Source organism: Crocuta crocuta, unplaced genomic scaffold (assembly GCF_008692635.1).
Source record: "Crocuta crocuta isolate KB4526 unplaced genomic scaffold, BGI_CrCroc_1.0 scaffold246, whole genome shotgun sequence".
NCBI classification, from domain to species: Eukaryota; Metazoa; Chordata; class Mammalia; order Carnivora; family Hyaenidae; genus Crocuta; species Crocuta crocuta.
Window position 1 is genome coordinate 4,943,387 of NW_027531902.1, and position 26,152 is coordinate 4,969,538.

The 26,152-nt window shown below is 45.3% G+C and overlaps 1 long non-coding RNA gene across 2 annotated transcripts; it reads left to right on the forward strand.

Moving 5' to 3' along the window:
- Positions 1–2,321: 2,321 nt before the first annotated feature.
- LOC144239956 (uncharacterized) lies at positions 2,322–21,022 on the forward strand. 2 transcript variants are annotated; one of them, XR_013337524.1, is made up of 6 exons: positions 2,322–2,872; positions 3,202–3,320; positions 13,873–13,952; positions 18,413–18,677; positions 19,153–19,303; positions 20,979–21,022. It is a non-coding gene; the product is annotated as an uncharacterized LOC144239956 (long non-coding RNA). The 2 variants fall into 2 exon arrangements; XR_013337525.1 differs by lacking the exon at positions 20,979–21,022 and adding an exon at positions 20,036–20,182.
- The last annotated feature ends 5,130 nt before the right edge of the window (positions 21,023–26,152 follow it).

Genomic DNA, 26,152 nt, shown 5'->3' on the forward strand with positions numbered 1-26,152 from the left:
TGGGTGGCTCAGTTGGTTAAGCGTCTGACTTCGGCTCAGGACATGATCTCGCTGTCCGTGAGTTCGAACCCCACATCGGGCTCTGTGCTGACAGCCCAGAACCTGGAGCCTGCTTCACATTCTGTGCCTCCCTCTCTCTCCTCCCTCCCCCACTTACTCTCTGTCTCTCAAAAACGAATAAACATTAAAAAGATTTTTTTAAAAAAAGCTGAGCCCCTGCTCCCCACCAAAGCTCTCCCTCCCATGGCCCTTTTCCATTTCCGTGAATGGCAACCACCCTTCCAGGTGCTCAAGTTAAAAAGTTTTGAGTCTTCCTTGACTCATTTTTTCTTCTCTCTCTCACTCATTCTTCACACCCCTGGCCTCCAATTCCTTTGTACTATCTTCAAAATATATCCAGAATCCAACAACTTGTCACCACCACCGTCTCTCCCCTATACAAGCCAGTATTCCTACTTGTACACTCAGGCTCCCCCAGGATTTCAGCTTTGACCTTGGCCCTCCTCCGGCTCATGTCCCACTGCCGGCTATGGTCCTGCCTTCATGGTGAATGTACAATGGACGGAGGGGACCCTGCTTATTTTGAGCGACGAGCCATTTGCAGAAGCTCTCAAGCAGGCCTCCCCTCACTTACCCATCCCTAAACCAGTCACCAGCAAGAGGAACAGACCACTGCACTGACCTGGACTAATCAGGATCACCCCTGGGCAGTGCTGGGGACAGGGTTATCTTTTCTGACAAGGAGATCCCTGAACAGCAGTGCGGCTCTGTTTGTTGAGGAAGAAATGGGGACCAGGTGTTGAATAAATACCCAAACACAGCCTGTCACAACATGGGAGGTCAGAGAGTCAGTGAGAGAGTCCACTTAGTTTTCTGAGCTGCTTAGTGTGTGTGGCCCCGGTTCCGCAGGACTTGCCACATAAGAGGATCAGAGGTTTGCTCCCGACCAAAGAGGGGATAGGGATGTAGCAGGGAACTTGGGTGTATTTCTGCCAACAGTAGGTTCCCACCTCTCTTGGGGGGCCCTTTATTTCAGGTTAATGGAAGAAGGTATTTAATGGTGTTAGTATCCTCAGACTATGCAACAAATTACCACAAACTGGGGCTTAAAACCACAGAAATGTATCCCCCCTCTGTTCTAGAGCCTGGGAGTCAGAAATCAAGGTGTTGGCAGGGCCAGGCTCTCCCAAGGCTCCAGGGAAAAATCGGCACTGTCAGGGCAGAGCCTGACGTGGGGCTCGAACACACGAACCACGAGATCATGACTTAAGCTGAAGTCGGATGCTTAATGGACTGAGCCACCCCAGGTGCCTCCAAATAAGGTCAGCTTTTAAGGTCTAGGGGTTAAGACTTCAACAGATCTTTTTGGGGGACATGAGTGAACCCATAACACTTATATTTAGAGTATTAATTTTTCTTCACTTCTTCATTTCTGATCTGAATCCCCTTTCTCTTATTTTCTTGCCTGCTAATGAGAACCTCCAGGCATTTATAACTGTAAGTTTACCTCTAGCTTCAGCCCATAAATTTTAGTATGTTGTACTAAATTTTCTTTAGAAACTATTGTGTGTTAAGGCTTGACTGGAATTTGCTTTATCAATATTAGTAACTGAAATTTCGAAGATGAATATATATAAAATATGTTCCTCACATTTATGTATGTATTTATTAAAAACATTTTTTAATGTTTACTTTTTTTTTTTTTTTGAGAGAAAGAGAGAGACAGAGCGTGAGCAGGGAAGGGGCAGAGAGAGAGGGAGACACAGAATCCGAAGCAGGCTCCAGGGTCTGAGCTGTCAGCACAGAGCCCGGCGCAGAGCTTGAACTCGTGGACCATGAGATCATGATTTGAGCTGAAGTCAGCTGTGTAACCTACTGAGTCACCCAGGTGCCCCATGTTTGTATGTATTTATTTATTTGATGCTCCTTACCTTTAAAAAGTAAGAGTCGTTTACTGAAAAGTTTAATAAACGAGTAACCAGGAACTGAGAGTTATAGTGTTTATAGAGAGAGGGTAAAGACGTTGTGTATTAACATCCTCTCTTTTCTTTTAGTTATTCATGCCTGGATTGTGTCTTTCCTGTCGGTGCTAATGGGGCCAAAGCTTGATCCCACCCCATGCATCCTGTCAGTTCCTAAACTATAGACCCTGTGCTTGGGAGGAAGCAGCTGCAACACACCGTATAATCCTAAGACTGTATATGAAATTTGCATGTTTCATTTCAGTGACCCCCTTTTAAGTTTTATCTGTAAGCCAGTTGTTTGCTAGTTACTCATCTTCATTTTGTAGAACCATTTTTAAGACTCATGGCTAGAATTAACTCAATGATAGAGGGCTTATATTCTTTTTTTAAAAGTTTATTTATTTTGAGAAAAAGAGAAAGCACGATTTGGGGAGAGGCAGAGAGAGAAGGAGAGAGAGAATTCCAAGCAGGCTCCACACAGTCAGTGCAGAGCCTGATGCAGGGCTTGAATTCACCAACCATGACATCGCGACCTGAGCCAAAGTCAGAGCTTAACCTACCAAGCCCCCCAGGCACCCGCCCCTGGTGTTTACATTCTTCAGTCTGGAGGGATCGGAGGAGCCAAATGCGGAAAGGGAAGCATTGCGTTGGGACTGTATCTTCCATTGTCTCCGTCGCAAAGAGGTATTTTCTCCACCTTCCCCCAGCTTTCTTCCCCACAGCACCCAGCATCACTGTGGCACTAGTGCTGTTCCAGGTCACAAGCCTTCCCCCATGTGCCCCCCACGTGGGCTCCCTCTCTCCAGCCAAGGCCTCCGAATCTCTGATTACATCTCGGGAACCGGCATTCTCCCCCTGCCCTCTCTGCCCAAGGAAAGACGAGTTCCCGCAGGGAAGCTGACTTTCAGGCCAGTATTTCTCGGACTGCGTTTCCACTTCATNNNNCAGGAGTATTTATATGTATAGTGTTATCGCAGCTCCCCTCACCTCACGGGCTGTGAAAGGAAGTTGGCTCCTTCCATCTCCCAACAGGCAGAGGCTAGAAATGTGCCGCTGGGGGCAGAGCACGGGATGGGGCCGGACTGTCCTCAGGGTAGTCGAGCAGAATTGGTGCAAATAACAAGTCAGACTGTGGGCGCTTCCCACCACCCTGCCCAGACCTCCCCTTCCTACTGTGGCCAGCGCACCTCCCAGCCTGCTGTTTCCACAGCTGGCTCCTCCTCACCCACCCCTGCAGGAGACCATTAGCAAGCTGCTGGGAGCCGGGGCTCTGGTTGCCGAGAACAGGCTGGGCTCCAAGCTGCCAGCCAGCCCATCGATCGTGGACTTCTCTGGGATGCTTTCTGACCTTTCAAGGTTAGTGGAGACTCAGCAGTTACATACAGTTCTGTTATTAAATGTCTAAATCCTAAGTATGGTTTATTATCTTGCAATTCAGAGAACAAAAGGGACGGTACTTAGTAGCGAGGTGGTTTTTAGTGACTGTAACACGATGACACAATTTTTAAAGTTTTAAGGAAACAAGGATGGTCACAACTCTCACAAGTTCTATTTTTGCATCTTGGTATTTTTTTTATATTTGTGTAGCTATATGATATTTCCTGCACTTAATAGTACTTATTTTTTGTTGAAGTACAGTTGACACGCAATGTTACATTTTTAGTTTCAGGTATACAACTTAATGATTTGACATCTCTATGTTATGCAGTGTCATCACAAGGGTGGCTGCCATCTGTCACCATGAGACACCATTACTGCGTCATGACTAAATTCCCTTTCATCCATGTTGCTTACTCCATGACTGGAAATNNNGGTCTATATCCACTTTTTAAAAAAAATCCCTGCTTTTCTTCCCATTTGTTTGTTTAGTTGTTTCCTTAAACTTTTTAAAAATGTTTATTTGTTTTTGAGAGAGAGAAAGACAGAATGAAAGTGGGGGAGGAGCAGAGAGAGAGGGAGACGCAGAATCTGAAACAGGCTCCAGGCTCTGAGCTGTCAGCACAGAAACAGATGTGGGGCTCGAACCCATGAACCCTGAGATCATGACCTGAGCTGAAGTCGGATGCTTAACCAACTGAGCCACCCAGGTGCCCTTAGTTGTTTCATTTCTTAGATTCCACATATAAGTGAAATCATGTGGCATTTGTCTTTCTCTTAGCATAGTACCCTTTAACTGCACCTAGGTTGGTAAGATCCCATTCATTTTTATGGCTGAGTAATATTCCATTGTATGTATACACTGCATTTTCTTTCTCCATTCATCTATCAATACACTTAGGTTGCTTCCAAATCTTGGCTGATGTAAGTAATGCTACAAATAGGGGTGCCTATCTTTTCAAATTAATGTTTTTGTTTTCTGTGAGTAAATGCCCAATAGTGGAATTATTGGATCATATGGTATTTCTATTTTTAACTTTTCCAGGAACTTCCATATTGTTTTCCATAGTGTCTGAACCAATTTATATTCCCACCAACAGTGCATGAAGGTTCTTTTTAAAAATCAGATTGTTTTTCTGATGTTGAGTTGTGTAAATTCTTTATATGGTTTGGATACTAACCCCTTATTGGACATATCTTTGCAAATATCTTCTCCCATTCCATAGGTTGCCTTTTAGTTTTGTTGATTGTTTTCTTTGCTATGCAAAGGACTTTTATTTTGGTATAATCCCAATAAGTTTATTTTTGCTTTTGTTTCCCTTGCCTGAGGAGACATAGCTAGAAAAATGTTGCTAAGGTTGATATCAGAGAGATTAGTGTCTATGGTTTCTTAATAATGCATATTATTTAATAAGTATTTCCCTAAGTTTCTAAACAATCTTTACAGTAGTTTCAAAGACCGCCTCATCCATTGAATTGATGTGCATCACAGATGACATATCACTTCCTTACTCGTTGCATATATAGGTTTTTGCAGAAGTTATTTAGTTGAAGAAGGTGCCAGAGAATGCGGGTGGGAAGGGGGACCACGGTGAAGGTGCTGGTATTCACTGCCACGTGAAGACATGGGTACTGTGGGGTGGGGTTGTATGTAATAAGACAGAAACAAACCTTCATTTATTTTCCGGAGACTAGCCCTGGTTCTATGTACATCAACTCATGCTTCATCTTAAAACAAAACACAACACAACAAAAAAACAAACCAAAAAGCTAATGTAAGAAAAAAAATGTTGAGGCACACATCATTTTTAGTATTGCAGGAATCACATGATATCCTATCAAGGTCCAAAACCAGAGCCCACTGGTCAGCACGTGGTAGAACTTCTGTTAGGTTCCAGGACCAGCATGGCTGCCGCTGGGGGTCGTGAAGTGGGTTATATACAGACTTCCTGCTCCTCCCATCCTTTATCCCCTAGCTATGGCCCCTGGGCCCTGCCCAACCACCTGGGATCATCGAATGGCTGGTCAAGGGAGAGATGATTAGCTTTAGGAATAGAAACAGGAATCGCCTTGGGGGAGGGCACTGAAAGTAGAGATTCTTAGCACGCACACCCCACCCCCCAAGCCATGAAGAACCAGAGATCTGGGATGGGGCCCAGGAGTTAGTATTTTGACAAGTATGCTGATGACCCCGATACAGTGATCAACTGTGAGACACACAACCTCCAGACAGAGCTTAGGACTTGTAGTTAAGGCTACTTTCTGGCTGGAAGGTGCTCCTGATGCTCTAGCTGGGTCCCCACCAGCATACCCTGCCCTCTTCTCAGGGAACAGGGCTTCTGGATGGCTGCTCCACACCTCCCAGATTCTGGGTGGGCCCAACTACTGGCTCCTGGACCGCCATGACCCTGACCACTTTGCATCCTTATACTGCCTAGCTGTCAGGGAACTCACCGGGTGACTACTTGGAGTGACAGGCATCAATCTGCATGCTCTCCTTTCTTCTCAACGTCTCCCTGTCCACACCTGCCCCAGGCCCACTCCAGGTGCCACCTCCTCCCCACCCCGGGGAAGCACGTCTTATCTCTGGTTGTACTTCCCCTCGGCCAGCCCATCCGCCTGTGAAAGAATTGCTCTCCAGTCAGAATGTGGAACTGACATCCCAAGAGCTATTATGGATGCCTTGTTTGGCAGCTACTGAGTCTCCCATTTTTCAGCCTTGCTGAAAAACAGCATGGGTGTCTTGCCCTCAGTCCTTTGGGTCCTTCATGAATCATCTCCAAAATGACACTTTTCCCAACCTCCACCGTGCCCTGGTCTGTGCTCTGATCTAGGACGTTATGCTATCTCTGGGCTTAAGAAGTCTTCTCAACCATCACCTCTTTGACATTTACAAATGGATGGACATGAGCCCAAATATGTATGGTGAGTGTTGGAGTCAATCAGTCACACCAAATAAATGTGATATATTTAATGAGGCCTCCTAATTATCCTGCTTTATAGTATTTAATCATGAATAATAGTAAGCAGTAAACTATGGTTACAGTGATGTATTGCCGATGACTCAGATATGTATTTGTAAATGAGGCCTGACCTCTGATTCATCAGCCAATAAAGTATGAACGCATGATTCACTGTATGCGCCTGCAATGGGCTTCTGTCACCACTAGAAGGCAAAGGTGCAGTGTTTCTGCCTTTCTTTTTCTGGTAGCTTAAAGCTCTGGGGGAAGGTGCCAGAGAGCCAAGGGTTCCTAGGCTCCTGAAGTCTAAAAGGGGGTGGGGGCCAGAGGGCCACTGAGGTGGGGAAAAGAGGAAATTGACATTTACTGATAGTTTACTGTGCACTAGACTCTGAATTGTCACTTATGCAAACATATATCATTTAGTCCTTTCAGCGACCCAATTTACAGATGAGGAAACTGAGAATCAGGGGGACAGAATGACCTGCCCACGCTAACAGAGCTAATTCTAGTGGAGCACAGATTTAAACGGAAGCCTGTCTTGATGCCAAAGCCCATGTGCTTTGACCCATAAATAACCCTGGAAAGGGAAGGCTAGGGTGTCCCATCACAACTTGGCTTTATTTTTAGGAATGACCTGTTCTAATCACCTGTGCTCAAACCACAGCTGTCTGTGAACTTCGTGCATCACACAGCTGTGTGTGTGCATCTGCCTCCGGAAACTTTGGAAGCCTGGAATGGCTCCTTCTCTCCTGAAATTGAAATAATCAAGTGTCCTTCTGGGGTCAGGCCTGGAATCCTGAAAGACTGACCAGACATCCTAGCCTAGGGCTCTAGAAATGGGTGTGAGTGGCTGCCAAGCCATCAGTCCAGCCCAGGCAAGGGCACTGCCCCCCACCCCTCCTTGTTCTGATCTTCCACATGTCCAGTGCCAACCACTTTGGTCAAAGTTGTATTGATCTATTTTTATTCCATTATGTTTAAATTTTTTTAACGTTTACTTATTATTGAGAGACAGAGAAAGACAAAGCATGAGCAGGGGAGGGGAGAGAGAAGTGAAGACATAGAATCTGAAGCAGGCTCCAGGCTCTGAGCTGTCAGCACAGAGCCCTATGTGGGGCTAGAACTCATGAACTGAGAAATCATGACCTGGGCCAAAGTCTGACACTTAACTGACTTAGACACCCAGGTGTCCCTATTTTTATTCAGTTATGTATGTCGTTTTGAAGAATACACCATGACAGTTCTACTCCTAGGTACATGCACAAAAGAACTGGAAACAGCTACAGATATTTGTACACCAGAGTTCACAGCGGTGTTATTCACAGTAGCCCGATGGTGGAGTCAACCCACGTGCCCACTCACTGATGAAAGGATAAACAAAACGTGGACACATACGATGGAATATTATTCAGCCATAAAAAGGACAGAAATCCTGGCATAGGCTATAACGTGGGTGAACCTTGAAGACATTATGTTAAGTGAAATAAGCCAGTCACAGAAAAGGTACACCTTGTATGGTTTCCCCAATAGGAGACACCTTGAGTCATCAACTTCAGAGAGACAGAAAGTAGAGCAGTGATTATCGGGGGCTGGGACGGAAGGGAAAACGGAAGATTGGTGTTTCATGGGGACAGAGTTTCAGTTGGGGATGATGGAAAAGTCCTGGAAGTGGATGGTGATGACGACTGCACAAGGATATAAATTACTTAAGGCCACAGAACGTGTAAAATGGCTAAAATGGCAATTTTAATGTCATGTACAATTTACTATAATTTTAAAAATTGTGCTAAGTATTTCACTGAAAATCTCAGTCCAAAGATATTGGTGTCCTGACCCTTAAAGGAGCCTTGTCTCCTATTGATCACAGCCAAAGGCGTGCATCCTCAGGCACAAAGGGGAGCCTGCCATCTGGCTAGGCAAATAGGGGACCCCTGAGAAGGCTGGCCCTCTCTACCATGCCCTTGAATGCTCTCAAGATGCCCTCACGTCCCAGTCTCCCATCAGACTGTGCCGGCCCCCAGCCTGGATAATGACTGTCCCAGGCTGCTTCTGCTGAGGCAGAAGCTGGCTTCTGCTGAGGCTCCCGCCTTGCTGGAGGAAAGCCACGTGCCAGCGAGCTGCCCTTGTGATTCAGGCTCTAACTCAGCGGGGACCTCCCTGCTGCTCGGAAGTGCCATGTTTTCCAGCTCAAGTGCCACCAGTAGCTCGTTTTCCACCATGACTCTCCCAAATTCTTTCTTTCGTTAAGCTTTCAGTTTTTCAACATCCCCACCACGCCTGCAGCAAGATCTCTCCCTTTTCTCAGTCACTGACTTCTTTACTTTATGTTCTTCTCCATCTCGTCTCCTCCCTTTCTGTTTTGCTTGGGACCTGATGCCTCAGGAGGATGAGGGCCTTCCATGGTCCTCCTCGTTCCCTAGTTCAACTCAGCGTCAACGATTTTAGATATTGTGGGTTTTAAAAAAAAATTTAGGGGCGCCTGGGTGGCTCAGTCGGTTAAGGTCCGACTTCAGCTCAGGTCATGTTCTCACACTTCATGAGTTCGAGCCCCACATCAGGCTCTGTGCTGGCAGCTCAGAGCCTGGAGCCTGCTTCCGATTCTGTGTCTTCCCCTCTCTCTGCCCCTCCTCTGCTCATGCTCTGTGTCTCTCTGTCTCTCAAACTTTTTAATGTTTATTTTTGAGAGAGAGGCAGAGATAGAGTGTGGGCAGGCAAGGGGTACAGAGAGAGGGAGACACAGAATCGGAAGCAGCTCCAGGCTCTGAGCTGTCAGCACAGAGCCTGACGCAGAGCTTGAACTCACCAACCGTGAGATCATGACCTGAGCTGAAGTTGGACGCTTAACCGACTGAGCCTCCCAGGAGCCCCTAGATATTGTGATTCTGAATAAGGTTTGACCAAAGGAGGTTTCTGTCATAAAAAATAAAATGTCTTTAAACAGCATTGACCTGGAGGATCAAGTATCTCTCTCCTGCTACACTGGACTTTGCCACTGACCCCATCCCCTTTTCTCCAGGGCAGTGAGGCCCCGTTGCCCTTTTTTTTTTTTTTACCATCTCTTACCTACAAGCATGTTCAAAGGTGTACACCCTGAAAACCATTTCCCCTTGACCTCGAACCCCATTCAGCTTGCCACTCATCCCTTGTCTCCTTACTGCCAAACGTAATGGAAAAGTTCACAAAGTCTGTCCCCACTTTGTGACTGTGAGCTCAGCTCCAACAACCTGGCTTCTGCCCCGCCCTCACCTCTGACTTGGAGACCACAGCCCCTGCCTCGCCCTGCACGGGAGAGTTGCCACTTTGCATCCAAGCCTCAGGGCCCTCTCTCCTCGGCGCCCTCTCTTCCTCCAGTTTTCCCGTCTTCTGCTGCTTTTCCTCTGATATCTACAGATGGTGCCAGGAGTTTCTGCTATCAGCCGTCTTGTGGGGCTCTTCTGCCTGTCCAGCCACAGCCGGTGAATGGCTGGCTGTCCGGACAGCCCCGCCTGCGCCCTTGGGCCTCTTGCTGAACTTGGCCACGTGCACTGGGCTCACTGCTTCCCGAGCTAATCCTTCACTTCCACCTCCTGCTCCAGCCCATTCCTCCCGGTTTCCTGTCCCCATGATCTGCAGCCCCAGGGCTCTGTCTCCGGAGGCTTTAGCCCAGGGAGTTATCTGCAACTCCTTTCCCCACCCGACACCAGTCTATCACCAAATGCTGCCCGTTCTGCCCCTCCTGCCTTCCTCCCGTCTTCTCTGTCCTGTTCACCTGCTGACGCCCCAGCCGTATGAGGCTCTCTTCGCTCCTCCCTCGCCTGGCTGCACCTTCCTGTCTTCCCCACTCTGTCTCCAAGGTCCCGTCGCTGTGCCTTATTCTTTTTTTTCTCTTTTTTGAAGATGTTTATTTATTTATTTGGAGAGAGAGAGAATCCCAAGCAGGCTCCACGCTGTCAGCACAGAGCCTGACGTGGGGCTCCATCCCACAAACGTGAGATCACAACTTGAGCCGAAATCAGATCACAACCTGAGTCTGACGCTAAACTGACTGAGCTACCAGGCACCCCAGGGCCTTACTGTAAAGCACAGCCCAGCAGACCATTGGCGATGTGACCCCCATCTGGCTCCACTCCCCCTTCCCACCAGATCTCTCGCGGCCCCCACTCTGCGTGCTCTGGTCCAGCCTCCAGACCGCTCACCGCTGCCCAGGTGCGCAGGCTTCCCCACCTCTGCCACTGGGCTTCCATCTGCTCCACAGCCTGAAACACCTCTCTGGGGGGCATCTGCGACAAAACCCATCCTTTAAGGGCCAGTGCAAGTGATCCTTCTGGCTGGACATGGTCTCTTCCTCCTCCTGACTTTAGTAGCACTGGTTTCCCCACCTTTGAATGTTCTGCCTTGTAGGACAATCTTCTCTGTCTCTCTGTGTCTGTGTCTCTCTCTCTCTTCTCCCCTCCCCCACCCCATGCTGGGACGCCAGCTCCTTGCAGCAAACACCCTCTTAGTCATCTTTGTATCCTCTTCAGTGTCTTATGCAAAGTAGATGCTCAAAAATGCTAGTTCGTTTAACTTCAGATGGCAATGGGGGGGTGAGGCGATGTCACTTCCGTCGGGGTCTCTGGTTTCCACCAACAGAACACTCGGTCAGGTCACCTCTCAGGCAGTGCTGTTTCCTTGTTTTCTGTTTTGCAGGAACCATCTTGGCAAAGGGTGGGGCACCTCGGGGTCTCTCACAATTGCCTTGTTATACTTTTTTACTGAGTCACCCTCTTTGATGGAGTTACAGATAGTCTGAATTGCCCTTTCTTGGTTTAGGGACTCCTGGTCACGGTGGGTCTCCTGGGTGTTACCCGGAAGGTCCGTGCTTCTGTCAGTGTCTCCTGCAGCGTGGAGGGCCCCAAGCCACTCCTGGAGCACACATGGTGGCCTTTCTCTTCTCTTGTTCCCGCAGGATCACCCCCTTACTCACCAGGGTGAAGAGCAGTGATAATGGGGTTTTAAAAATCTTTACTATAAAGGCATCCTGTAAAAAGGAAGAAAAACCTTCACTATGATCTCAGCTCTTTTATACAACGATTTTCATATTTGCATGTTTCTTTCTAGCTGTGTCCATATGCAGGGTCCATTTTTATACAGCTACTGTAGCACATATATATATATATATACACACACACACACATACACACATATACATATGTTGCCTTTTCCAGTAATTAGGGAACCATGAACACTTCCTTGTGATTCAACACCATTCAGAATATTTCTTGTAATGGCTATATAATATTGCCCAGGCAATAATTTATTTATCATTTTTATTAAATATTCAGATTGTTGCTGTTTTTTTTTATATTAGAGGTGACACCTATAGCTATGCTTAATTGTATGTTTAATTATTTCCTTGGGATAAATTCCCAAGGATGGGATGACAAAGTCAAAGAAAAAACATTTTTATGACTCTTGGTTCCTATACCCATTTGCATTCCAAAAGTGTTGTACTGACTTACAGGGAATAGTATTTCAGTGCTACCAACAGTCCATTTTATTGCTAACGCCTATTCGGATTCAACAAATATTTGACGGCCTACTATGTGGGAGGCACTTACATATTTATTTATGCATTAAAATATCTTTCTAGAAGCTTATAGGCTTTCAGAGTTGGAGGATACCTGCTTGTTGTACAAATGAAGACCCGAAACCCAGAGAAATTATGTACAGCGTTCAGCATTGCATGGTCTGAGAGCAATAGCACATATACTATTGATGGTGTGGCCTTCGAGCCCTTGGCACTCCCTGCCACGCACACCTGGTGCAGTGCGGGCGTCTGTTTCTTTCCCATTAATGCGGCGGAGAAGTGACAGCGTGTTGTCCTCTGGCCACCGCCACCCAGACAATCTCCTGTATGGCATATATTTGGGCAATAGAAGTGGGAAAGCTCCAGACCTCTAAGACCCCACAGCTAAGCCAAGACCTCTGATGAATAACAAAAGACTTACTTTNAGTTCCCACAGACTGTGGCATATTAAGCATGAAGTGCCTGTAAGACCCTGTCCTCCCCCTTCTCCCATGCCTACACTTACACTCCTGTGCTGCAGTGCCAGGAATAACCTTTCTCTGGCCTTCTATGTGCTCACCCTCTCTGACCTTTAAGTACCAGCTCCTCCAAGAAGGGTTTTGTAAATCTTCCTGTGTGTCCGTTATCTATGGCTGCCTAACAAAACCATCCTGAAACTTACTCAAACTAGCAATGATTTACAATTTCCCATGATTCCGTGGATTGACTGAGTAGTTCTTCTGCTGGTTTCACCTGAAAATACTCATTCAGCATAGGTCAGGAGGGGCTGATGGTCAAGATCTCTGGCACTTGTTGGCTCACACCTGGGGCACCTCCGTTCCCCTTCATGTGGCCTCTCCTCCTCCAGCAAGCCAGATGGTCCTCCTTCCGCGGCATCTCAGGGCAATGTTCTAATGTGCAAATGCCTGTCCAGCCTCTGGGGAGTCAGTGTCCCACTGGCCAAAGCAAGTCACAGGGCCACACTCAAGAGTCTATGGGAGAGGGAGGCACACCCAGTGGGTATACTGGGAGGCATGATGAGGAGTCCCATTCCTCTAACAAATGGCTCGTATCCCTCCCACGGGGGATACCTTCACTCTTCCCTTTCCGGTGGCCTCTGGCCTCATCCAGTCTCGGCCCCAGGCTCACAGTGCAGGGCCTTCCCATCCAAGACTCACCGGGTGCACTTCGTCCCTGGCTCCCCTGGGTCCAAGGACTGGGAACTAAAAAGAGAAATCATCTCCTCGCTCAGTACACCTAACACACGGTGGTGAGAGAGGGCAGGACGATCTTGGGAAATACTCCTGTCCAATGGGGGGCCGCAGGTGACACACAGCGACGGGGCAATTCTGAACCAAGCAGGGTCCGCGTTGTTGAGTCTACTTCGCAGGTAAGGTTGCTCCTGCAGTAGGGGCCCTGCTAGCAGCCTGGGAGTGACTCCTCAGTCCATTGTTCTCTGTGCCCCTTAGCTTTGCTCTCTGGGCTTCCGCTCCAGCTTCTGAGATACTCTTCCTGGTCTGTAAGAACTGTGTCTGCTGCTGATGTAGCTGTTCTGCCGTTAGATGGTTCGGAGCCCCAGGCGGGGGGGCGGGGGGGGCGCTTTTTTCCCTTCACTTTGAACTCTCCCTGTCCAAGGACTCCCCTAAAACGATGTCGGCTTCTCATGTGTCAGAAAAGAGTCGACTTGGTTAGACAAAAGCCATCCCCACAATTATTTTAGAGATGGTCCTCCCTCCGTTTTGGGCGTCGTGTGGCAGAGCCACAGGGCAAATGACCTCAAGATTCTTAGAAGCTCCTTTTCCGGAGAGGGCTACTAGCACCACCTTCTATCTTTCTGAGGTCTTAACAGAGTCACAGCCTCAAACCTGATCTGATCTTTACCCTGAAGCCATCCATGTCTTCCTGGAGACTCCCGTGGGTTAGAGAGGCCAGAAATACTGAACACTTGGTTTTGGGAGCCAGCACCCCCTGCACCTGCCCCCCGTCTTCCTTCTCAATTCTGCTGGGACGCTGAACACTTCCTCCTTTCCGTCCCTTACAGCAAAATATGCTGAAAAAGACAATCTACACTTTTAACATTCTGCCTGGAAATTCCCTGAGCCGGATTCGTAAGCTTATTAGGTAAGTTTTCTACCTTCTAAATTCCTGCTGGGGACAGTTTTGCGGGGCTGCTGTCACCGCGGTAACTATTTCACTGCTCCTTGTTTTGCTGCTAGAAGACACAGGTGGCTGCCTTTCCCCTCCTGCAGTACATCTCCCCCCAAAGCCTCCTGCCATGGCCTTCCTTTGCCACACAATCCAGAGCCAATACCACGTTTCATGTTTTTGTTAAGGTGCTAACTCCTTCCAGGTACCAGTTTCTACATACTGTCTATTGGTGCCTAGCCAATCACCCCAAACTCTGAGTCTTAAAACAGTATTATTCCTCTCATCTTCGCGGGTCAGCTGGGAGGCTCCTTTGCTGGTGTCACTCGGGCCCTCTCACGTGGCAGCACTTAAACTGTAAGATCAACCGAACTGGAATGTCCAAGATGGCCTCACTGCACATCTGGCAGGAGGAGCTAACCAACAGCGTGACTGTCTTCCTCCCTGCGGCGTCGTCATTAGGCTAGACTGGTTTCCTTACGTGGGGGTCACAGGGCGATGTTCCAAGAGAGCAAGTCCTACTGTGCACATATTTCTCAAGCTTCTGCTTCTGTCATGTGTGCCATTTGTCCCAACACACAAGGGCATGTGCACCACGAGGCGTGACTCATTGGGGACCATCACTGTTATAGTCTACCATACCGTGCCTCTAGGCTGAGTGGGTCTTCTCCTTTGGGCTCTCCTAGTGCTTTGAACCTCTACTAAAATGCACTTGAGGGCTGCCTGGGTGGCTCTGTTGGTTAAGTGCCCGACTTCGGCTCAGGTCATGATCTCACGGTTCATGGGTTCTACCCCCATGTCGGGCTCTGTGCTGACAGCTCAGAGCTTGGAGTCTGCTTCGGATTCTGTGTCTCCCTCTCTCTCTGCTCTTCCCTGCTCACTCTCTGTCTTTCTCTCAAAAATAAAAATAAACATAAATAAAATAAACATTAAAAGTTTTTTTAAAAATGATGCACTTGGGGCGCCTGAGTGGCTCAGTCCGTTAAGCAACCAACTCTTCATTTCGGTTCAGGTCATAATCCCATGGTTTGTGGGTTCAAGCCGCACATTGGGCTCTAACAATGTGGAGCTTCAATGGGATTCTCTCCCTCTCTCTCTGCCCTCCCCCCACTCATGCTCTATCTCTCTCTCTCAAAAATAAATAAATAGGGGCGGCTGGGTGGTTCAGTTGTTTAAGCAACCTACTCTTGATTTCAGCTCAGGTCATGATCCCATGGTTTACGGGTTCAAGCCCCACCTTGGGCTCTATCAGTATGGAGCCTCAATGGGATTCTCTCCCTCTCTCTTGCTTACCCCCCCCCCTCCTCTGCTCTCGCTGTTAAAAATAAAAATACTGACTTGACAATAAACTATTTGCAAAAAAAAAAAAGGCAATAAATAAATAAATAAATAAATAAATAAATAAACAGGGGTACCTGGGTGGTTCAGTTGGTTATGTGTCTAACTTTGGCTCAGGTGATGATCTCATAGTTCCTGAGTTTGGGCTCTGTGCTGACAGCATAGAAGATGCCTCTGCATCTTCACTGTGGTCAACACCAGACAGAATCTGCCCTCGGATGGAGACATTATCAGGAAAGGGGCATTTCTTGTCACTGTAGGTATCCTCGGTGGCCTCCATGGGCATCTCAAAGCCTAGCCTGTTGTTGTAGTATTGCGGAAGCTTCTCCTTGCCACTTTCTCCAAGCAGAACCCTCTTCTTATTTTGAAAGATGGCCTGCTGCTGTTGGTAGGCGTGCTCAGTCTGAATGCCCTCCATCTTCCCAGCCACCTGAGGAAGGGTCTGTGATCTTCTTTAAGCAGATATTGCCAGGTCTGTTTTCTACCCCACCTTCCATTTCATGGGCTTGTATATAGCATGTGTTCATTAAATATTAGTTCTTAGTGAGAAAGTCTTAGCAACACAGTGCAGGACATTGTAAGTTGTGTAATGTTGGCATGGTTTTCCTCCTTGAGTCTGTCACCAAACACCAAAGTACTACACAGGTTCTCAACCTTCTCAGGTCCATGACTTTTCCAGATTTCTGAAGAGCCATGAAAGGATGCTGACTGGTGAGAATGTTTAAGTTATGATAGTCTACATATAGAATACAGTCTCATCCATGATAATCACATGTAACACCTGCATCCTGGCCAAGCCCAATCCAAACCCAAGGCTGACCTCTCATCTCTTACAGCCACCGCTCTTATGTGTTCTGACCATGAGTCCTGGGTTTTGGGGAACTTGAAATCTAGTTGAGAAAGCATAATGGGTGCATATGAAACAACTGAAACTACTTACTTAATCAACATGCCAACAAATGCAAAAATCAATGCGCTACAACCGGGCCTGGTGGTGTAGGGGATACAACACAGACATGGTCAGAATGCAGTGAGGTTAATTCTAAGAAAGCCGTCTCCTTGGAGAAGGTGAGGTTTGAGTTAGATCTAGAAACAGGGTATGGACAGATGTTGATGGAGGCAGTAAAGGATGATCTAAATGGTATTAGTGTCTCTGAAGGTACAGAGCCCAGTGAAGTAGGAAATTAACACTCAGTGTGAGAAGTGGGTAAGTAGATCTGGAGGTGGGGAACAAAAAGGGTCGGAGAAATAAGTGGGGTGACAGACATGCCTTTAAAAGCTCAGCAAATCACACTGAGGGTCACGTGGGTACCTGAGATCGCCTCTGTGGGTGAAGTTGGTTTCTGGAGGTTTCCTCACTCTACAATGAAGTGGTTTTCCATTCAGGGTGATTGAAAAGCTAGTATTGCACACCTCAGAGAGAACTAGAGGAGGCGGGAGGCTGGCCTGCCCCAAGGGGGAGCCCAGAGCCCTGGGTGGCAGTGCTGGGAAGTTGCTCCACGTGGTTTGCTACAGCTGTCGTGGCTTCTCCTGTTCCAAAGGCTGACCCTTTTCCTTTCTGCAGTTTGGGCTCTTGGCTGTTGCATCTTTGCAAAAGATGGAAACTTTGCAACATAAGGAAAAGGGAAGACTTTTCTGGCATACAGGTGTCCTAACCCATCCTAGAAACACCCTGAATAGGACATGCACTGAAGCCACGGCGGCCCCTGAGGAGGCCCAGAGAAGGCTCAACGGTGGTGACCCAGGACCTAGAAGGAGTCGCTGTGGGGAATGAGAGGGAGGGCTGCCTTGGGCGGAGCTCTGAAATGCTGAGATGAGGAACATCATGTGCTGACATGGAGCACAAGAGGCTAACCACAAGGCAAGGAAACTAGTAAATGTTGAGAAGCAAAAAAGAGATAGGACAGCTCAGCACTGGAGACAAGAAAGCACTTTCCTGCTCCTGGGGCTTGCTGGGCTCATGCATCCTTCTCTCTGGTTCTAGAGAGGAGCACAGAGGCGGCGCCTAGAAGAGGAAGGGGGCATGCCTCGCTCTCTTCTCTTTCCTCCCTCACATGACAGCCAGGACCTGAAAACCTTATCTTCCAATGTCCGAGGCTGTCTGGTGACATTCTGGAAGGTGAAGCAGCTCGGCACCCATGCCCCCCTCACCCACGCGGGGACAGGCTGGGCTGTACGCAGGCACAGGCGGCTCCTCTCACTAGGGAGCCGGCAGAGCCTCCTTCCTTCTTCCGCTGAGCTTGTCCTCAAATGCCCTTTGCCCTCTTCCTACAAGCATAGCCTCTTCTAATAATTAACTTTAACCAACGGAGAAGCTCTCTGGTTCTCCACGTCCACTGCACATTGGTTCACTCTCAGGAGCTGTAAAAAGAATCAGGGTGGGTCCGAGATGTACGTTTTTTTCCCCAAAAGCATACCACATGGGTGGTAGGCAGCCAGATGGAGAACAGCTGGACTTACTAATCTTGAGCCATGTTAGAAAGTTCGGTCAACATGGAATTTGTTGATCTTTGGAGGTGTCTGAAAACGCCACATAAAGAATTAGCTTTTGGAAAACCGGCAAAACCTAGGAGATACCCTCCATTGGAGACTGTGGCCTCTGGGTGGTCCTCCTGGGGAAATTCTTGAGGGTCTTCAGTTTGGGCTCTGGCCTCCTGAGCTGACCACAGTGCGGCAGGATGGGAGCTCTTCCCGTGACCATCGGCACATGGAAAATACCCTGGTGGCTCAGCGTAGCTGTCTCTTCAGCCCAGTACCATCTTCAGCATGACACCCAAGGACGGTTTTGTTGAAGGACACAATCGCTGTCTGTAATGTAAATCTTAGAAAGTCTCTTTTTTATTTTTATTTTTTAAATTTTATTTATTTATTTTGAGAGTGAGTGAGCGAGGGAGTGGGGGAGGGGCAGAGAGAGGAAGAGAGAGAGAATAACAAGCAGGCTCTGAGCTTTCAGCACAGAACGGGATGCGGGGCTCCAACTCACGAACCGTGAGATCATGACCTGAGCCAAAATCAAGAGTCTGATGCTTAACCAACTGAGCTACCCAGGCGCCCCAGAAAGCTTCATTTGTAAAGGTTTTCCATGCCATTTGTCACAGACTCAGACCTCACACAATGTTCCGGAGAGTGAGAATACCCGTCTTAGCACTGCCTCTCTTCCTGGCCATGCCGTCCCCAGCCAGCCTCCCAGTTGGTCTTCTGCGCCTTCTTCATTTCACGTTCGGACAAGATTGAGAACCTCTGGGAGGAAGGATTTCCACATTGCTACCCACCATGCAGAGTTGCCGCTCCTGTTTCTCTCTTCCAAAGTTGCTTCTTTCCAGCACCATCAGCCAGCCCTACCTGTCAGTATTCTGAGATGTGGTGAGTGCGTCTCATCCGGCTCTGTCCACCTTTGGTGCATCAATCTAAGGTCTCATCCTCCTCCGAAAGCCAGAATTAGGTTTTTGCTTATCATCATGTAAAGAACACTCTTTCTGCTTGTCATTTTCATTACTCTCTCTTGAACTCTTTCCAGTCCTTTTATATCGTCTGTAAGTGCCAGAGAACAGAATGACACACATTATGGCGTCCATTTACTATAATTTGATACAAAGATGGGATCGTGCTGTTTTGTTTCCAATATTCTTATCTGCATGTTATCAGGGATTTTTGGTGGGGATTGGAGGGCAGGGCTGTGGGTTCATAATTTCAAGAAATGGCTTTCAGGTTCATTACATTATTTTCCTTGAGCTGTGATTCTCTTTGTGCTGCCCACACTGATGCTCAGCTAGCAGGTGTCTGGCCTCCCACGCAGCTCGCTCACATCTTTCCGCATCTTTATTTCCACCACTGTCAGCTCACTACCTGGCCAAACTTCGTGTCACAAACGACCTTGGAGATTCCACTGCATACCTCTTCCTCGGATCATTTATAACTGTGGAAATGAAGACTTGGATGTTCAGGCTGCAGAGTGAAAATGAGACCGATTCTGGGACAGATTTTGAAAGGTATTTTTTCCTGTTTTTGCAAACGTGCATGCTCCCTTAAGACAGTTTGAAAATATAGCGGGGCGCCTGGGTGGCTTAGTCGGTTAAGCGTCCGACTTTCGCTTAGGTCATGATCTCGCGGTTCGTGGGTTCGAGCCCCGCGTCGGGCTCTGTGCTGACTGCCAGCTCAGAGCCTGGAGCCTGTTTCGGTCTGTGACTCCCTCTCTCTCTGACCCTCCCCTGCTCACGCAGTCTCTCTCTCTCTCTCTCTCTCTCCTAGAAATAAATAAAACATTAAAAAAATTTAAAAAAAGACAGTTTGAAAATATAAACAAATACAAAGAAAATTAAAATCTCTCCTAATCCTACACCCTCCCTCCCCCACACCGAGATGATCTCTGCTAATATTTTGGTTTCTGTCCTTCCAGTCTTTTCTTCAGGAAGGAACATACACACACACACACACACACACACACACACACACACACACATACAAACTCTTTCCCTCTCTTTTTTTTAAACACAAACACCAAGAAAATTGTAATTTCCCTGAGTGCTCTCCCAGGCTTCCTCTCACAGGGCAACTATTTTCTCCTAGTCTCGGTTTATTATTCCCTTACTTTATAAAAATGATTTTATAAATCATGAATTTAGAAAGTGAATTTAGAAATTGTTTGGGTTTATTTGGTTTTAAGCTTTCTAAAAACCGTATCCTGCTCTAATCACGTATCTCTTGCCTTTTTCACTCAAAAGCACAGGTTCACTTTATCCAAACTGCGCCATGGAGATGCAGCTCTTTCACTGTGCCTGCTGTTTGATATTTCTGTTCTGGAGACACCCACGATTTATTATTCATTCTTCTCTTGCTGGTCATTTGGATTATTCTTAGTATTTTCCCATTATGAGCAGCGCGTATACACGCCTCTTGGAAAATGTGTCAAGAAGTGTCTTTGGGGTGAAATCATGGGCTATAAAGCATGCAAAAATTCAGCTTTATGAGGCATTGATTGCCAAACTAGCTGCACCAATTTATATTACTGGGAATCAGTGCCTAAGAGTTTCCAACCGATCAACCTCCTGTCCAACATTTGGAATCATCAGACTTAATACATTTTTTTCCTTAATGTTTATTTATTTTTGAGAGAGAGAGAGGGAGAGAGCGAGCAAGAGAGCACGAGCTCTGGAGGGGCAGAGAGGGAATGAGGATCTGAAGTGGGCTCTGGGCTCAAAGCGGTGAGCTGAATGCAGGGCCTCGAACTCACGAACTACAAAGACCACGACCTGAGCCACAGTCAGACACTCAAGCGACTGAGCCACCCGGGCACCCCTTGGAATTGTCAGCTTTTACAACTTCTGCCTGTCTAGTAGGTTTCTAATATTGTCGCATTAATTTGCATTTTCCTGAATACTAAAGAACTCCAGGATCTTTTCATACATATACTGGCCATATGTGTTTGCCCTCCTGTAAAATGTCTGCTTATATTTTTGACCCTTTTCCTCTTGGGTTGTTTGTCTCTCATGCATATTTTTAAGCAACATTTGAATCATATTACACATACCATTTTATGCTTTTCCATGACATGAAACATTCTCTTACAGTGTTATTTTAATGACTGTGGCACCTTCTATTTCATGGCTATCTTGTGATTTAATCAAATCATTGTACCTTTGTTTTCTTTTCAAATTTATTTTTTAGAAATAACTCTGGCAAGATATCCTAATGCATACATTTAATTACACATCATGAAATATTTTTATAAAAGAAGTTGCAAGAATTTGGATTTCTGGATCAAAGGATATCAACATTAAAAAAATGGATATATATTTCCAAATCACTTTCGAAAGGTTGTATAGTTTATATTCTTCAAAGAACTCTTTAACACTGGATATTAAATATCAAATATTTTACTAATTTAATTTGTAAATTTAGCAATAAAGATAATATTTTAAAATGTTTATAGACCACTGTGTTTCATCTTTTCCTGGCATTCTTTCCCCAGCTTATGGTTTGCATTCAACTGAAGGTATATCTAAGTATCTCAAACAAATTACTTGGTTTACTTCTTTCTCCCTCTTCATGTGGTTATATCATTCATTTGACACATAATCGGGGTTGTTTGTTTCTGTTTGCATCTAGTTACAGGTTTAAAATTTTTTCTCATGCTTGTTGATTTAATTTAGTTTAATTGTTATTATTATTTTTTAAACTTTTATCTGTTTAATTGATCTCTATGCCCCACATGGAGCTCGAACTCATGACCCTGAGATCCAGAGCTGCATGCTCTCCTGACTGAGAGTGCCAGGTGCCCCTTCATTTTATTTTTGAACATTTGTAAGTAACATTAACATGCTTCCAGAAGGCAAAACTACCCCAAAAGATACTCTCAAAATTGTCCCTCCCTCTCTTATCCTTTCTACTGGTTTCCTCACCCAATTTTTTACAAACGATTTCATTGTTTTCTGATTTATTGTTCTTGTGATAATCTTTTACTAAAAGAAGCAAATCCATTTTATTTTATTTCTTGTCTTTATTACCCAAAATGCAACATACTAGAGATTTGCTTTTGTACTTTGCTTTTAATTTTTTTAAATGTTTATTTATTTTTGAGAGAGACAGAAAGAGAAAGAGAGTCAGAGCATGAGCTGGGGAAGGGCAGAGGGAGAGGGAGACACAGAATCTGAAGCAGGCTCCAGGCTGTGAGCTGTCAGCACAGATCCCAACGCTGGGCTTGAACCCACAAACCACAAGATCGTAATCTGTGCTGAAGTCAGATGCTTCACCAATGGAGGCACCCAGGCACCCCTGCTTTTAAAACTTAATAATACACCAGAGAAATTATTACAAGTCAGCTCATAAAGATATTCCTCATTCCCTTTTATTGCTTCCTAGGCATCAACTCTAAGTATCATGCTTTATCCAATCAGTCTTCTCTGTCTGGGCACTTAGGTAGCTTCCAGTATTCTGCAAATACAAATAATGGTACAATGAAGAAGGGACATATGTGGGCGAATTCTGGAGATATCTTTAGGGTAAGTTCCTAGACGTTGGAGTGCTAGGTTGAAAGGTAAATGCACCAACCTTTCTTTAGATATTGGCAAATGCCCCATTCAGAGGGGTTATACTATTTCCATCCTCTGTAGTAATGACTGTCTCTCAATAATCTCACCAACAGAGTGAGGCTCTATATAGCTGTACAGTCATCCCAGTATCATGTTAAAAGGTCCTCTGCCTCAGCCTTATCATATACCAGATTTCATATGTAGTTGGGCTGATTTCTGCTACATCGGTCTGCCTATTCACTTGCCGGAACCACGTTATCTTCATTCAAGAGGCTCCATAGTAAGTTTTGATATCGTTAGAGTCGGTTATCTCTCAGATCTCATTTCAGTGTTTTACTAGTGATTTTTGAGCATTTATTTTTCTGTAAGAACCTTGGTATCAATTTGTCTAGCTGCAGAAAACAACACAAAAGCTGGGTTCCATTTTGGGGGAATCATATGAAATTTATAAATTAACATAAGGAGAACTGTCATCTTAACAATGTTGAGCTATTTTAACCAAAACCAAGGGATGTTCTCTTTTGAGTATACTTTTGTGTCTTTTGGGATTGTTTTTATAGTTTTCTTTTTTCAAAGAGCCTGATTTATTGAGACATAATTCACATATCTTTCAATTCCTCTATTTAAAGTGTACATACAATTCAGTGGTTTTAGTATAATCACAGGCTTGTGTTCCCATCGCCACAATAATTTTAGAACACTTTCATCATAAACTCAAGAAGTACCCCCATGTCTGTTAGCAGTTCTTGCCCAGGCCCTCCAACTCCTCCAGCCTCCTGGCATCCACCAACCTTCTTTCTGTCTCTGTCAGTTTGTTTCTTCTGGACAATTCAATATACATAGAATCATATAATATATTGTCTTCTGTGACTGGCTCCTTTCACTTGGCAGAATGTTTTCAAGGTTCTTCCATGTTATAACATACACTTCATTCTTTTATATTGCTAAATACTATTCCATTGACTGGATGGACGTACTACATTTTGTTAATCCATTCATCAGGTGATGGAGTTTGGGGTTGTTTTAACTTTTTGGTCATGATGAATAAGACTGTGAACATTTGTGTATAGGTCGTTGAGTGGGCATTTATTTTCAAGTCTTTGGGGGTATATATATATATATATATATATATATATATATATACTTAGAGTAGAATTATTAGGTCATGTAACTTCATGTTTAACATTTTGAAGACTGCCAAGCTATTTTATGAAAGAGCTGTACCATTTTCCATTCCCACCAGCTATGTATCAAGGTTCCAATTTCTTCACATCCTCACCAACTCTTGTTATTATCTGCGATTTTGATGGGAGCCATCCTAGTGTGGGTGAAGTGGTACCTCATATTTTTTATTCACATTCCACTAACAGCTAATTATGTTGAATGTCTTTACATGTGATTATTGGCTATCTATAGATCTATATCATCTATATCTATCATAGATATAGATAGTCAGATATATAGGTATGGATATAGATACGGATATAGATACAGATATAGATATAGATAAATATATCTTCTTGGAAGAAATGTCTGCTCAAGTCCTTTTCCTATTTTCAACTGGGTTATTTGTGTTATAATTGTGTTTGTTCATGTATTCTGGATTTAAGAGTCTCAGCTTATACGTCATTTGGATATATTTACTCCCATTCTGTAAGCTGTCTTTGCATTTTTTATGGTGTCCTCTGATGCACAAAAGTATTTAATTTGGATAAAGCCAAATTTATCTGCTTTTTCTTTTGTCATTTGTGCTTGTGGTGTGTGTCTAAGGAGGCCAAGGTAATGAAGATTCACACCTATGTTTTCTTCTAAGAGTTTTATAGCTTTAACCTTTAACCTTATAGGTTGTTGAAGTCTTACTTGGTACTGCAGAATGTGACTGTATTCAAAACTAGGGTCTTTAAAGAGATGATTAAAATGAGGCCATAGGGTGGGCCATGCTTCATGATGACTGGTATCCTTAGGACAGACACTCACAGTACAGAGTGAAGACCATGTGAAGACACAGGGAGGAGATGGTATCAATGAGCTGAGGAAAGAGGCCTCAGAAGAAACCACCCCTTGTGGTACTGATACTGGACTTTAAGCCCCCAGAACTGTGAGGAAATAAATTTCTATTCCTTAGGCCCATCTGTGGTACTTTGTCATGGTAGTTCTTGCAGATTAACACAAAATCCTACTTGGTTGTGATATATTATTTTCTTTTTGCTAATTATTTTCAATTTTTAAAGTTTATTTTGAGAGAGAGAGAGCATGAATAGGGGAGGGGTGGAGACAAAGGGAGAGAGAGAATCCCAAGCAGGCTTGGCATTGTCTGTGGAGTGTGGAGCCTCATCCTGGGCTCAAACCCACAAACTGTGTGGTCTGAAATCAAGAGTCGGACTCTTAACTGACCAAGACACCTGGTGCCCCTTATTTTCTTAAATCATTGGGTATTGTGCTGTTTTGAGAGAAATAACTTTCTCTTCTTTCCTCTTCTTCTTCTTTTTTTTTCTTTGAAGTAGGCTTCATGCTCAACGCTGAGCCCAGAGCCAAGCCCAACGTGGGGCTTGAACTCACAACACTGAGATCAAGACCTGAGCTGAGATCAAGAGCTGGATGCTTAATCGACTGAGCCACCCAGGCGCCCCAAGAGAAATAACTTTCTCTATTTCTTTTCTTCTGGTACAGGAGTGGCAAACTGCAACCCATGGGTCAAATCAAGCTGGCTCGCCTATTTTGTAAATCCAATTTATTTGGGGGCATCACCACACTCACTTATTTGCACATATCTATGGAGGCTCTGCTACAATGGCAGAGCTGAATATTATACCTGCAGACCCCAAATATTCACTAATCTGGTACTTTAGAAAAAATTTTCTGACCCTGCTTTGGTAATTACTTAGGATGGGCTTATGTGCATATTATTCCTTGAATTCTTGCATTTTAAAAACAGTTATTTTTCCTATAGAGTTCAGTGCCTAAAAAACAGCGTGGATGAGTGGATACAAAATCCTTGGCTTGCATCTTCTTTCCTTAAGTTTTTAGAAAATACTGAAAATGCTGCATCACCATTGCCTCCTTTGCCTTTGAGAATGCCAAATATTTTGGTTGCCAGATTCTATAACAAAATATCTACCCTGGAACCTAATGGCTTAAAGTGAGAATTATTTTGATTATAATCTCACAGTCTGGGGGGGGGTCAGGAATTTGGGTGGGGGTTGGCTGGACAATTCTTCTGTTCCACATGGCTTCAACTGGGGCACTCCGTGGTATTCAGCTGATGGCTGAATTGATATAGAGCATTCATGATGACTTCACTCATTATCAGCTGAGATCAGCCAGCCTCTTTCTACCTCCATGCTGTCTCAGAATCTCTCCATAGGGAGTTAGATATTAGATATTGTGGCTCAGGGCTTCAAGAGCAAGTGCTTTCAAAGATCCATGTGGATTCTTTAAGACTTCTGGTAACCTAGGCTTGGAAGTCTCATATACATCGCACATTCTGTTGGTCAAACAATTCACTTGGGCCAGCCTGGATCAAAAGAAGTGACAAAGAAGTTGCAGACATCTCTAATGTATTGCATCCTAATTTCCTTACCCTTTTAAGTAATAAGTAATTTGAACTTTTTGCATGGAGTCTTTGAAAGTTATTATTATTAAAGATTATTTGAAGAATGTCTACACCCAGCATGGGGCTTGACCTCAAGATCCCAAGATCAAGAGTCACATGTTCCTCTGACTGAGCCAGCTAGGTACCTTGAAAATTATTATTTTTGTCTAATAGTTTTAATAGTCTAGCTTTCAGAATTGGTCATTCTGTGCCGATTT